This window comes from Ambystoma mexicanum, chromosome 2q (assembly GCF_040938575.1).
Source record: "Ambystoma mexicanum isolate Mex_15411 chromosome 2q, UKY_AmexF1_1, whole genome shotgun sequence".
In the NCBI taxonomy this organism is placed as follows: domain Eukaryota; kingdom Metazoa; phylum Chordata; class Amphibia; order Caudata; family Ambystomatidae; genus Ambystoma; species Ambystoma mexicanum.
In genome coordinates this window covers 125165222-125178384 of record NC_090924.1, presented here as the reverse complement: position 1 = coordinate 125178384, position 13163 = coordinate 125165222, and the positions used below count along the sequence as shown (strand labels likewise).

The window sequence follows — 13163 nt, the reverse complement described above, 5'->3', positions numbered from 1 at the left end:
CTCACCTTTGTAGGGACTGGGAGAACAGGTGCAAAGGGCAGTGCAAGTGGACCTGCTTAAAGACTAATCAAATGCCTTGCGCCTGAAGCTCACACAATCCAGCCTAAAACATACGTCCTATCAAGCATGCGGACATATACAAATATGCCAGCTGAGGGCCTATGCAGCGTACAGAGGGAAGGACATATTTCCACTTTGAGATCGGACGGCCAAAACTCACAAGCAAATCAAGGAATGTTACTGAGAGCTAACAGAGAACACAAAGTGCTTGTCGCAAGGACATGGCACGCAAAGAGGTTCAGGAAGTGAATTGTTCATCGACTACTGCTTACCGAGAAAACCAGAGAGTCTGTCCAATGAAAATAACATTGAAAAAACAAAAAATAGGAGCTCAAGTTAACCACCTTGATTGGGCTCGTCCAGCGAGAATCATACCCCTAGACCAACGAGCCACGGTCCTTTGAGCATTTGACGGAATTGTCCTCAGCGTTTGCACCCCCCTTAGGATTCGAGGCCAAGAATGCCTATTCCTGAAGTTTGTTCCTGCCGCTGAAAGCCTTGTCGGTGTATGAGCCAAATGAATGCCCCAGTCGGCACGCTCTGACTGTCTTCACAGGTCTCCTCCTCATCCCGAAGGTTGGTGGCCCATTGACATCAGGGTGGAAGGTGCTTGCGATACACTGTTCCTTCCTTCCTTCCTTCCTTTATTCCTCTTATGCTGTTTATGTAATAAGAGGGGACGATACACAGAAGAGAGAAAGTGGCCCAACACACTAGACTAGCAGTCTTCTGATCAATCTGCAGCTGGCAAGGTGGGGGAGAGCCTTTATTTTGCACCTGCTGGGATCTGCATTGGCAGAAGCTCTGAGGGCTGGGCCTTTCCTTTTGCCTGTAAAAACAAAAAGCAGCCCTCCTCCCTCCAGCCCTGAGAGCATGGGCGTGACACTGGAAAAAGCAGCATCTCCCCTTTGGTAAAGATGACCATTGCACAGCTGCTCACTCAGAGCTCGATCGTGCTCGATCAGGCGAGATATATTTAGGTCACCAGCAAAGTCTGTTCTCTTTTCTTGCGTAGGGTGAGCATTCACAGAGCCCAGCTTCGTTGACAAGAGTGCAAAAGGTGTATACTAAAAGCTTTCTGCTTTACTTGAGCGCCATGGCCGTTATTATATTTTGGCTGCTCCAAGCAATCTCTGTCCAGCCGATGCAAATTTCCAGCTCAAATTTTCCCAGCACTCAAAAAGTCCCTCCTCCCGCCAGCTCTGCTTTCAGGAAGTTCAGCAGAAGCAGTCCAACTTCTGTTCCCACTTCAGAGGAAAAGCTTTCTCGGGACAGAGAAAGCCAGGGAATCACTGTACCGGCAAGTGCATTTCTTACAACTGGTAATCCCTCAGAACACAGAAATGAAGAAGCTGTATATGAAAATGTATTATTTCTTTGGTACACTAACCTATGTAACTAATATGGACCATTTCAGAGGACGGAGCGGACCCAACTGTGATCCCAGAGACCCAAATACCCAGCAGTAGGGAAAATAAATCCTCTCTGTGCTCTGCAACATTACATACACAAAATGCAAGCGCGTGCATTTTTTTATTGGCCCCATATACAGAATACATGTGAGGATGCTTGCCTTCCCAGTGTATTTCTCAAGCTCTTGAGAGCATATGCTATTTCCATGGGAACGCAAATAAGTTCATACTTTACATTTGTGTGTGACAAAAGGGGAAAAAAACTATTTTGTGTAAAATGCCAGCAGAGAGTGTTTCTGCCCGGTCTCGAACCGGGGACCTTTCGCGTGTGAGGCAAACGTGATAACCACTACACTACAGAAACAGCTGCTTGCTCACCTTTGTAGGGACTGGGAGAACAGGTGCAAAGGGCAGTGCAAGTGGACCTGCTTAAAGACTAATCAAATGCCTTGCGCCTGAAGCTCACACAATCCAGCCTAAAACATACGTCCTATCAAGCATGCGCACATATACAAGTATGCCAGCTGAGGGCCTATGCAGCGTACAGAGGGAAGGACATATTTCCACTTTGAGATCGGACGGCCAAAACTCACAAGCAAATCAAGGAATGTTACTGAGAGCTAACAGAGAACACAAAGTGCTTGTCGCAAGGACATGGCACGCAAAGAGGTTCAGGAAGTGAATTGTTCATCGACTACTGCTTACCGAGAAAACCAGAGAGTCTGTCCAATGAAAATAACATTGAAAAAACAAAAAAAAGGAGCTCAAGTTAACCACCTTGATTGGGCTCGTCCGGGACCTCTCGCACCCAAAGCGAGAATCATACCCCTAGACCAACGAGCCACGGTCCTTTGAGCATTTGACGGAATTGTCCTCAGCGTTTGCACCCCCCTTAGGATTCGAGGCCAAGAATGCCTATTCCTGAAGTTTGTTCCTGCCGCTGAAAGCCTTGTCGGTGTATGAGCCAAATGAATGCCCCAGTCGGCACGCTCTGACTGTCTTCACAGGTCTCCTCCTCATCCCGAAGGTTGGTGGCCCATTGACATCAGGGTGGAAGGTGCTTGCGATACACTGTTCCTTCCTTCCTTCCTTCCTTTATTCCTCTTATGCTGTTTATGTAATAAGAGGGGACGATACACAGAAGAGAGAAAGTGGCCCAACACACTAGACTAGCAGTCTTCTGATCAATCTGCAGCTGGCAAGGTGGGGGAGAGCCTTTATTTTGCACCTGCTGGGATCTGCATTGGCAGAAGCTCTGAGGGCTGGGCCTTTCCTTTTGCCTGTAAAAACAAAAAGCAGCCCTCCTCCCTCCAGCCCTGAGAGCATGGGCGTGACACTGGAAAAAGCAGCATCTCCCTTTTGGTAAAGATGACCATTGCACAGCTGCTCACTCAGAGCTCGATCGTGCTCGATCAGGCGAGATATATTTAGGTCACCAGCAAAGTCTGTTCTCTTTTCTTGCGTAGGGTGAGCATTCACAGAGCCCAGCTTCGTTGACAAGAGTGCAAAAGGTGTATACTAAAAGCTTTCTGCTTTACTTGAGCGCCATGGCCGTTATTATATTTTGGCTGCTCCAAGCAATCTCTGTCCAGCCGATGCAAATTTCCAGCTCAAATTTTCCCAGCACTCAAAAAGTCCCTCCTCCCGCCAGCTCTGCTTTCAGGAAGTTCAGCAGAAGCAGTCCAACTTCTGTTCCCACTTCAGAGGAAAAGCTTTCTCGGGCCAGAGAAAGCCAGGGAATCACTGTACCGGCAAGTGCATTTCTTACAACTGGTAATCCCTCAGAACACAGAAATGAAGAAGCGGTATATGAAAATGTATTATTTCTTTGGTACACTAACCTATGTAACTAATATGGACCATTTCAGAGGACGGAGCGGACCCAACTGTGATCCCAGAGACCCAAATACCCAGCAGTAGGGAAAATAAATCCTCTCTGTGCTCTGCAACATTACATACACAAAATGCAAGCGCGTGCATTTTTTTATTGGCCCCATATACAGAATACATGTGAGGATGCTTGCCTTCCCAGTGTATTTCTCAAGCTCTTGAGAGCATATGCTATTTCCATGGGAACGCAAATAAGTTCATACTTTACATTTGTGTGTGACAAAAGGGGAAAATAACTATTTTGTGTAAAATGCCAGCAGAGAGTGTTTCTGCCCGGTCTCGAACCGGGGACCTTTCGCATGTGAGGCGAACGTGATAACCACTACACTACAGAAACATCTGCTTGCTCACCTTTGTAGGGACTGGGAGAACAGGTGCAAAGGGCAGTGCAAGTGGACCTGCTTAAAGACTAATCAAATGCCTTGCGCCTGAAGCTCACACAATCCAGCCTAAAACATACGTCCTATCAAGCATGCGCACATATACAAGTATGCCAGCTGAGGGCCTATGCAGCGTACAGAGGGAAGGACATATTTCCACTTTGAGATCGGACGGCCAAAACTCACAAGCAAATCAAGGAATGTTACTGAGAGCTAACAGAGAACACAAAGTGCTTGTCGCAAGGACATGGCACGCAAAGAGGTTCAGGAAGTGAATTGTTCATCGACTACTGCTTACCGAGAAAACCAGAGAGTCTGTCCAATGAAAATAACATTGAAAAAACAAAAAAAAGGAGCTCAAGTTAACCACCTTGATTGGGCTCGTCCTATTGAACCCGGGACCTCTCGCACCCAAAGCGAGAATCATACCCCTAGACCAACGAGCCACGGTCCTTTGAGCATTTGACGGAATTGTCCTCAGCGTTTGCACCCCCCTTAGGATTCGAGGCCAAGAATGCCTATTCCTGAAGTTTGTTCCTGCCGCTGAAAGCCTTGTCGGTGTATGAGCCAAATGAATGCCCCAGTCGGCACGCTCTGACTGTCTTCACAGGTCTCCTCCTCATCCCGAAGGTTGGTGGCCCATTGACATCAGGGTGGAAGGTGCTTGCGATACACTGTTCCTTCCTTCCTTCCTTCCTTTATTCCTCTTATGCTGTTTATGTAATAAGAGGGGACGATACACAGAAGAGAGAAAGTGGCCCAACACACTAGACTAGCAGTCTTCTGATCAATCTGCAGCTGGCAAGGTGGGGGAGAGCCTTTATTTTGCACCTGCTGGGATCTGCATTGGCAGAAGCTATGAGGGCTGGGCCTTTCCTTTTGCCTGTAAAAACAAAAAGCAGCCCTCCTCCCTCCAGCCCTGAGAGCATGGGCGTGACACTGGAAAAAGCAGCATCTCCCCTTTGGTAAAGATGACGATTGCACAGCTGCTCACTCAGAGCTCGATCGTGCTCGATCAGGCGAGATATATTTAGGTCACCAGCAAAGTCTGTTCTCTTTTCTTGCGTAGGGTGAGCATTCACAGAGCCCAGCTTCGTTGACAAGAGTGCAAAAGGTGTATACTAAAAGCTTTCTGCTTTACTTGAGCGCCATGGCCGTTATTATATTTTGGCTGCTCCAAGCAATCTCTGTCCAGCCGATGCAAATTTCCAGCTCAAATTTTCCCAGCACTCAAAAAGTCCCTCCTCCCGCCAGCTCTGCTTTCAGGAAGTTCAGCAGAAGCAGTCCAACTTCTGTTCCCACTTCAGAGGAAAAGCTTTCTCGGGCCAGAGAAAGCCAGGGAATCACTGTACCGGCAAGTGCATTTCTTACAACTGGTAATCCCTCAGAACACAGAAATGAAGAAGCTGTATATGAAAATGTATTATTTCTTTGGTACACTAACCTATGTAACTAATATGGACCATTTCAGAGGACGGAGCGGACCCAACTGTGATCCCAGAGACCCAAATACCCAGCAGTAGGGAAAATAAATCCTCCCTGTGCTCTGCAACATTACATACACAAAATGCAAGCGCGTGCATTTTTTTATTGGCCCCATATACAGAATACATGTGAGGATGCTTGCCTTCCCAGTGTATTTCTCAAGCTCTTGAGAGCATATGCTATTTCCATGGGAACGCAAATAAGTTCATACTTTACATTTGTGTGTGACAAAAGGGGAAAAAAACTATTTTGTGTAAAATGCCAGCAGAGTGATAACCACTACACTACAGAAACAGCTGCTTGCTCACCTTTGTAGGGACTGGGAGAACAGGTGCAAAGGGCAGTGCAAGTGGACCTGCTTAAAGACTAATCAAATGCCTTGCGCCTGAAGCTCACACAATCCAGCCTAAAACATACGTCCTATCAAGCATGCGCACATATACAAATATGCCAGCTGAGGGCCTATGCAGCGTACAGAGGGAAGGACATATTTCCACTTTGAGATCGGACGGCCAAAACTCACAAGCAAATCAAGGAATGTTACTGAGAGCTAACAGAGAACACAAAGTGCTTGTCGCAAGGACATGGCACGCAAAGAGGTTCAGGAAGTGAATTGTTCATCGACTACTGCTTACCGAGAAAACCAGAGAGTCTGTCCAATGAAAATAACATTGAAAAAACAAAAAATAGGAGCTCAAGTTAACCACCTTGATTGGGCTCGTCCGGGATTTGAACCCGGGACCTCTCGCACCCAAAGGGAGAATCATACCCCTAGACCAACGAGCCACGGTCCTTTGAGCATTTGACGGAATTGTCCTCAGCGTTTGCACCCCCCTTAGGATTCGAGGCCAAGAATGCCTATTCCTGAAGTTTGTTCCTGCCGCTGAAAGCCTTGTCGGTGTATGAGCCAAATGAATGCCCCAGTCGGCACGCTCTGACTGTCTTCACAGGTCTCCTCCTCATCCCGAAGGTTGGTGGCCCATTGACATCAGGGTGGAAGGTGCTTGCGATACACTGTTCCTTCCTTCCTTCCTTCCTTTATTCCTCTTATGCTGTTTATGTAATAAGAGGGGACGATACACAAAAGAGAGAAAGTGGCCCAACACACTAGACTAGCAGTCTTCTGATCAATCTGCAGCTGGCAAGGTGGGGGAGAGCCTTTATTTTGCACCTGCTGGGATCTGCATTGGCAGAAGCTCTGAGGGCTGGGCCTTTCCTTTTGCCTGTAAAAACAAAAAGCAGCCCTCCTCCCTCCAGCCCTGAGAGCATGGGCGTGACACTGGAAAAAGCAGCATCTCCCTTTTGGTAAAGATGACCATTGCACAGCTGCTCACTCAGAGCTCGATCGTGCTCGATCAGGCGAGATATATTTAGGTCACCAGCAAAGTCTGTTCTCTTTTCTTGCGTAGGGTGAGCATTCACAGAGCCCAGCTTCGTTGACAAGAGTGCAAAAGGTGTATACTAAAAGCTTTCTGCTTTACTTGAGCGCCATGGCCGTTATTATATTTTGGCAGCTCCAAGCAATCTCTGTCCAGCCGATGCAAATTTCCAGCTCAAATTTTCCCAGCACTCAAAAAGTCCCTCCTCCCGCCAGCTCTGCTTTCAGGAAGTTCAGCAGAAGCAGTCCAACTTCTGTTCCCACTTCAGAGGAAAAGCTTTCTCGGGCCAGAGAAAGCCAGGGAATCACTGTACCGGCAAGTGCATTTCTTACAACTGGTAATCCCTCAGAACACAGAAATGAAGAAGCGGTATATGAAAATGTATTATTTCTTTGGTACACTAACCTATGTAACTAATATGGACCATTTCAGAGGACGGAGCGGACCCAACTGTGATCCCAGAGACCCAAATACCCAGCAGTAGGGAAAATAAATCCTCTCTGTGCTCTGCAACATTACATACACAAAATGCAAGCGCGTGCATTTTTTTATTGGCCCCATATACAGAATACATGTGAGGATGCTTGCCTTCCCAGTGTATTTCTCAAGCTCTTGAGAGCATATGCTATTTCCATGGGAACGCAAATAAGTTCATACTTTACATTTGTGTGTGACAAAAGGGGAAAATAACTATTTTGTGTAAAATGCCAGCAGAGAGTGTTTCTGCCACTACCGAAACAGCTGCTTGCTCACCTTTGTAGGGACTGGGAGAACAGGTGCAAAGGGCAGTGCAAGTGGACCTGCTTAAAGACTAATCAAATGCCTTGCGCCTGAAGCTCACACAATCCAGCCTAAAACATACGTCCTATCAAGCATGCGCACATATACAAGTATGCCAGCTGAGGGCCTATGCAGCGTACAGAGGGAAGGACATATTTCCACTTTGAGATCGGACGGCCAAAACTCACAAGCAAATCAAGGAATGTTACTGAGAGCTAACAGAGAACACAAAGTGCTTGTCGCAAGGACATGGCACGCAAAGAGGTTCAGGAAGTGAATTGTTCATCGACTACTGCTTACCGAGAAAACCAGAGAGTCTGTCCAATGAAAATAACATTGAAAAAACAAAAAAAAGGAGCTCAAGTTAACCACCTTGATTGGGCTCGTCCTATTGAACCCGGGACCTCTCGCACCCAAAGCGAGAATCATACCCCTAGACCAACGAGCCACGGTCCTTTGAGCATTTGACGGAATTGTCCTCAGCGTTTGCACCCCCCTTAGGATTCGAGGCCAAGAATGCCTATTCCTGAAGTTTGTTCCTGCCGCTGAAAGCCTTGTCGGTGTATGAGCCAAATGAATGCCCCAGTCGGCACGCTCTGACTGTCTTCACAGGTCTCCTCCTCATCCCGAAGGTTGGTGGCCCATTGACATCAGGGTGGAAGGTGCTTGCGATACACTGTTCCTTCCTTCCTTCCTTCCTTTATTCCTCTTATGCTGTTTATGTAATAAGAGGGGACGATACACAGAAGAGAGAAAGTGGCCCAACACACTAGACTAGCAGTCTTCTGATCAATCTGCAGCTGGCAAGGTGGGGGAGAGCCTTTATTTTGCACCTGCTGGGATCTGCATTGGCAGAAGCTCTGAGGGCTGGGCCTTTCCTTTTGCCTGTAAAAACAAAAAGCAGCCCTCCTCCCTCCAGCCCTGAGAGCATGGGCGTGACACTGGAAAAAGCAGCATCTCCCCTTTGGTAAAGATGACCATTGCACAGCTGCTCACTCAGAGCTCGATCGTGCTCGATCAGGCGAGATATATTTAGGTCACCAGCAAAGTCTGTTCTCTTTTCTTGCGTAGGGGGAGCATTCACAGAGCCCAGCTTCGTTGACAAGAGTGCAAAAGGTGTATACTAAAAGCTTTCTGCTTTACTTGAGCGCCATGGCCGTTATTATATTTTGGCTGCTCCAAGCAATCTCTGTCCAGCCGATGCAAATTTCCAGCTCAAATTTTCCCAGCACTCAAAAAGTCCCTCCTCCCGCCAGCTCTGCTTTCAGGAAGTTCAGCAGAAGCAGTCCAACTTCTGTTCCCACTTCAGAGGAAAAGCTTTCTCGGGCCAGAGAAAGCCAGGGAATCACTGTACCGGCAAGTGCATTTCTTACAACTGGTAATCCCTCAGAACACAGAAATGAAGAAGCTGTATATGAAAATGTATTATTTCTTTGGTACACTAACCTATGTAACTAATATGGACCATTTCAGAGGACGGAGCGGACCCAACTGTGATCCCAGAGACCCAAATACCCAGCAGTAGGGAAAATAAATCCTCCCTGTGCTCTGCAACATTACATACACAAAATGCAAGCGCGTGCATTTTTTTATTGGCCCCATATACAGAATACATGTGAGGATGCTTGCCTTCCCAGTGTATTTCTCAAGCTCTTGAGAGCATATGCTATTTCCATGGGAACGCAAATAAGTTCATACTTTACATTTGTGTGTGACAAAAGGGGAAAAAAACTATTTTGTGTAAAATGCCAGCAGAGAGTGTTTCTGCCCGGTCTCGAACCGGGGACCTTTCGCGTGTGAGGCGAACGTGATAACCACTACACTACAGAAACAGCTGCTTGCTCACCTTTGTAGGGACTGGGAGAACAGGTGCAAAGGGCAGTGCAAGTGGACCTGCTTAAAGACTAATCAAATGCCTTGCGCCTGAAGCTCACACAATCCAGCCTAAAACATACGTCCTATCAAGCATGCGCACATATACAAATATGCCAGCTGAGGGCCTATGCAGCGTACAGAGGGAAGGACATATTTCCACTTTGAGATCGGACGGCCAAAACTCACAAGCAAATCAAGGAATGTTACTGAGAGCTAACAGAGAACACAAAGTGCTTGTCGCAAGGACATGGCACGCAAAGAGGTTCAGGAAGTGAATTGTTCATCGACTACTGCTTACCGAGAAAACCAGAGAGTCTGTCCAATGAAAATAACATTGAAAAAACAAAAAATAGGAGCTCAAGTTAACCCCCTTGATTGGGCTCGTCTGGGATTTGAACCCGGGACCTCTCGCACCCAAAGCGAGAATCATACCCCTAGACCAACGAGCCACGGTCCTTTGAGCATTTGACGGAATTGTCCTCAGCGTTTGCACCCCCCTTAGGATTCGAGGCCAAGAATGCCTATTCCTGAAGTTTGTTCCTGCCGCTGAAAGCCTTGTCGGTGTATGAGCCAAATGAATGCCCCAGTCGGCACGCTCTGACTGTCTTCACAGGTCTCCTCCTCATCCCGAAGGTTGGTGGCCCATTGACATCAGGGTGGAAGGTGCTTGCGATACACTGTTCCTTCCTTCCTTCCTTCCTTTATTCCTCTTATGCTGTTTATGTAATAAGAGGGGACGATACACAGAAGAGAGAAAGTGGCCCAACACACTAGACTAGCAGTCTTCTGATCAATCTGCAGCTGGCAAGGTGGGGGAGAGCCTTTATTTTGCACCTGCTGGGATCTGCATTGGCAGAAGCTCTGAGGGCTGGGCCTTTCCTTTTGCCTGTAAAAACAAAAAGCAGCCCTCCTCCCTCCAGCCCTGAGAGCATGGGCGTGACACTGGAAAAAGCAGCATCTCCCCTTTGGTAAAGATGACCATTGCACAGCTGCTCACTCAGAGCTCGATCGTGCTCGATCAGGCGAGATATATTTAGGTCACCAGCAAAGTCTGTTCTCTTTTCTTGCGTAGGGGGAGCATTCACAGAGCCCAGCTTCGTTGACAAGAGTGCAAAAGGTGTATACTAAAAGCTTTCTGCTTTACTTGAGCGCCATGGCCGTTATTATATTTTGGCTGCTCCAAGCAATCTCTGTCCAGCCGATGCAAATTTCCAGCTCAAATTTTCCCAGCACTCAAAAAGTCCCTCCTCCCGCCAGCTCTGCTTTCAGGAAGTTCAGCAGAAGCAGTCCAACTTCTGTTCCCACTTCAGAGGAAAAGCTTTCTCGGGCCAGAGAAAGCCAGGGAATCACTGTACCGGCAAGTGCATTTCTTACAACTGGTAATCCCTCAGAACACAGAAATGAAGAAGCTGTATATGAAAATGTATTATTTCTTTGGTACACTAACCTATGTAACTAATATGGACCATTTCAGAGGACGGAGCGGACCCAACTGTGATCCCAGAGACCCAAATACCCAGCAGTAGGGAAAATAAATCCTCCCTGTGCTCTGCAACATTACATACACAAAATGCAAGCGCGTGCATTTTTTTATTGGCCCCATATACAGAATACATGTGAGGATGCTTGCCTTCCCAGTGTATTTCTCAAGCTCTTGAGAGCATATGCTATTTCCATGGGAACGCAAATAAGTTCATACTTTACATTTGTGTGTGACAAAAGGGGAAAAAAACTATTTTGTGTAAAATGCCAGCAGAGAGTGTTTCTGCCCGGTCTCGAACCGGGGACCTTTCGCGTGTGAGGCGAACGTGATAACCACTACACTACAGAAACAGCTGCTTGCTCACCTTTGTAGGGACTGGGAGAACAGGTGCAAAGGGCAGTGCAAGTGGACCTGCTTAAAGACTAATCAAATGCCTTGCGCCTGAAGCTCACACAATCCAGCCTAAAACATACGTCCTATCAAGCATGCGCACATATACAAATATGCCAGCTGAGGGCCTATGCAGCGTACAGAGGGAAGGACATATTTCCACTTTGAGATCGGACGGCCAAAACTCACAAGCAAATCAAGGAATGTTACTGAGAGCTAACAGAGAACACAAAGTGCTTGTCGCAAGGACATGGCACGCAAAGAGGTTCAGGAAGTGAATTGTTCATCGACTACTGCTTACCGAGAAAACCAGAGAGTCTGTCCAATGAAAATAACATTGAAAAAACAAAAAATAGGAGCTCAAGTTAACCCCCTTGATTGGGCTCGTCTGGGATTTGAACCCGGGACCTCTCGCACCCAAAGCGAGAATCATACCCCTAGACCAACGAGCCACGGTCCTTTGAGCATTTGACGGAATTGTCCTCAGCGTTTGCACCCCCCTTAGGATTCGAGGCCAAGAATGCCTATTCCTGAAGTTTGTTCCTGCCGCTGAAAGCCTTGTCGGTGTATGAGCCAAATGAATGCCCCAGTCGGCACGCTCTGACTGTCTTCACAGGTCTCCTCCTCATCCCGAAGGTTGGTGGCCCATTGACATCAGGGTGGAAGGTGCTTGCGATACACTGTTCCTTCCTTCCTTCCTTCCTTTATTCCTCTTATGCTGTTTATGTAATAAGAGGGGACGATACACAGAAGAGAGAAAGTGGCCCAACACACTAGACTAGCAGTCTTCTGATCAATCTGCAGCTGGCAAGGTGGGGGAGAGCCTTTATTTTGCACCTGCTGGGATCTGCATTGGCAGAAGCTCTGAGGGCTGGGCCTTTCCTTTTGCCTGTAAAAACAAAAAGCAGCCCTCCTCCCTCCAGCCCTGAGAGCATGGGCGTGACACTGGAAAAAGCAGCATCTCCCCTTTGGTAAAGATGACCATTGCACAGCTGCTCACTCAGAGCTCGATCGTGCTCGATCAGGCGAGATATATTTAGGTCACCAGCAAAGTCTGTTCTCTTTTCTTGCGTAGGGTGAGCATTCACAGAGCCCAGCTTCGTTGACAAGAGTGCAAAAGGTGTATACTAAAAGCTTTCTGCTTTACTTGAGCGCCATGGCCGTTATTATATTTTGGCTGCTCCAAGCAATCTCTGTCCAGCCGATGCAAATTTCCAGCTCAAATTTTCCCAGCACTCAAAAAGTCCCTCCTCCCGCCAGCTCTGCTTTCAGGAAGTTCAGCAGAAGCAGTCCAACTTCTGTTCCCACTTCAGAGGAAAAGCTTTCTCGGGCCAGAGAAAGCCAGGGAATCACTGTACCGGCAAGTGCATTTCTTACAACTGGTAATCCCTCAGAACACAGAAATGAAGAAGCTGTATATGAAAATGTATTATTTCTTTGGTACACTAACCTATGTAACTAATATGGACCATTTCAGAGGACGGAGCGGACCCAACTGTGATCCCAGAGACCCAAATACCCAGCAGTAGGGAAAATAAATCCTCCCTGTGCTCTGCAACATTACATACACAAAATGCAAGCGCGTGCATTTTTTTATTGGCCCCATATACAGAATACATGTGAGGATGCTTGCCTTCCCAGTGTATTTCTCAAGCTCTTGAGAGCATATGCTATTTCCATGGGAACGCAAATAAGTTCATACTTTACATTTGTGTGTGACAAAAGGGGAAAAAAACTATTTTGTGTAAAATGCCAGCAGAGAGTGTTTCTGCCCGGTCTCGAACCGGGGACCTTTCGCGTGTGAGGCGAACGTGATAACCACTACACTACAGAAACAGCTGCTTGCTCACCTTTGTAGGGACTGGGAGAACAGGTGCAAAGGGCAGTGCAAGTGGACCTGCTTAAAGACTAATCAAATGCCTTGCGCCTGAAGCTCACACAATCCAGCCTAAAACATACGTCCTATCAAGCATGCGCACATATACAAATATGCCAGCTGAGGGCCTATGCAGCGTACAGAGGGAAGGAC

General features: G+C 47.3%; 5 non-coding genes across 5 annotated transcripts; all 5 read right to left on the bottom strand.

The window, feature by feature from the left end:
- Positions 1–1763: 1763 nt before the first annotated feature.
- On the bottom strand, positions 1764–1836 carry TRNAV-CAC (transfer RNA valine (anticodon CAC)). The gene has a single exon. It is a non-coding gene; the product is annotated as a tRNA-Val (tRNA).
- A 1790-nt stretch (positions 1837–3626) lies between these two features.
- TRNAV-CAC (transfer RNA valine (anticodon CAC)) lies at positions 3627–3699 on the bottom strand. The gene has a single exon. It is a non-coding gene; the product is annotated as a tRNA-Val (tRNA).
- A 5446-nt stretch (positions 3700–9145) lies between these two features.
- On the bottom strand, positions 9146–9218 carry TRNAV-CAC (transfer RNA valine (anticodon CAC)). The gene has a single exon. It is a non-coding gene; the product is annotated as a tRNA-Val (tRNA).
- Positions 9219–11021: 1803 nt separating this feature from the next.
- TRNAV-CAC (transfer RNA valine (anticodon CAC)) lies at positions 11022–11094 on the bottom strand. Its single transcript has one exon. It is a non-coding gene; the product is annotated as a tRNA-Val (tRNA).
- A 1803-nt stretch (positions 11095–12897) lies between these two features.
- Positions 12898–12970, bottom strand: TRNAV-CAC (transfer RNA valine (anticodon CAC)). The gene has a single exon. It is a non-coding gene; the product is annotated as a tRNA-Val (tRNA).
- Between the last annotated feature and the right edge of the window lie 193 nt (positions 12971–13163).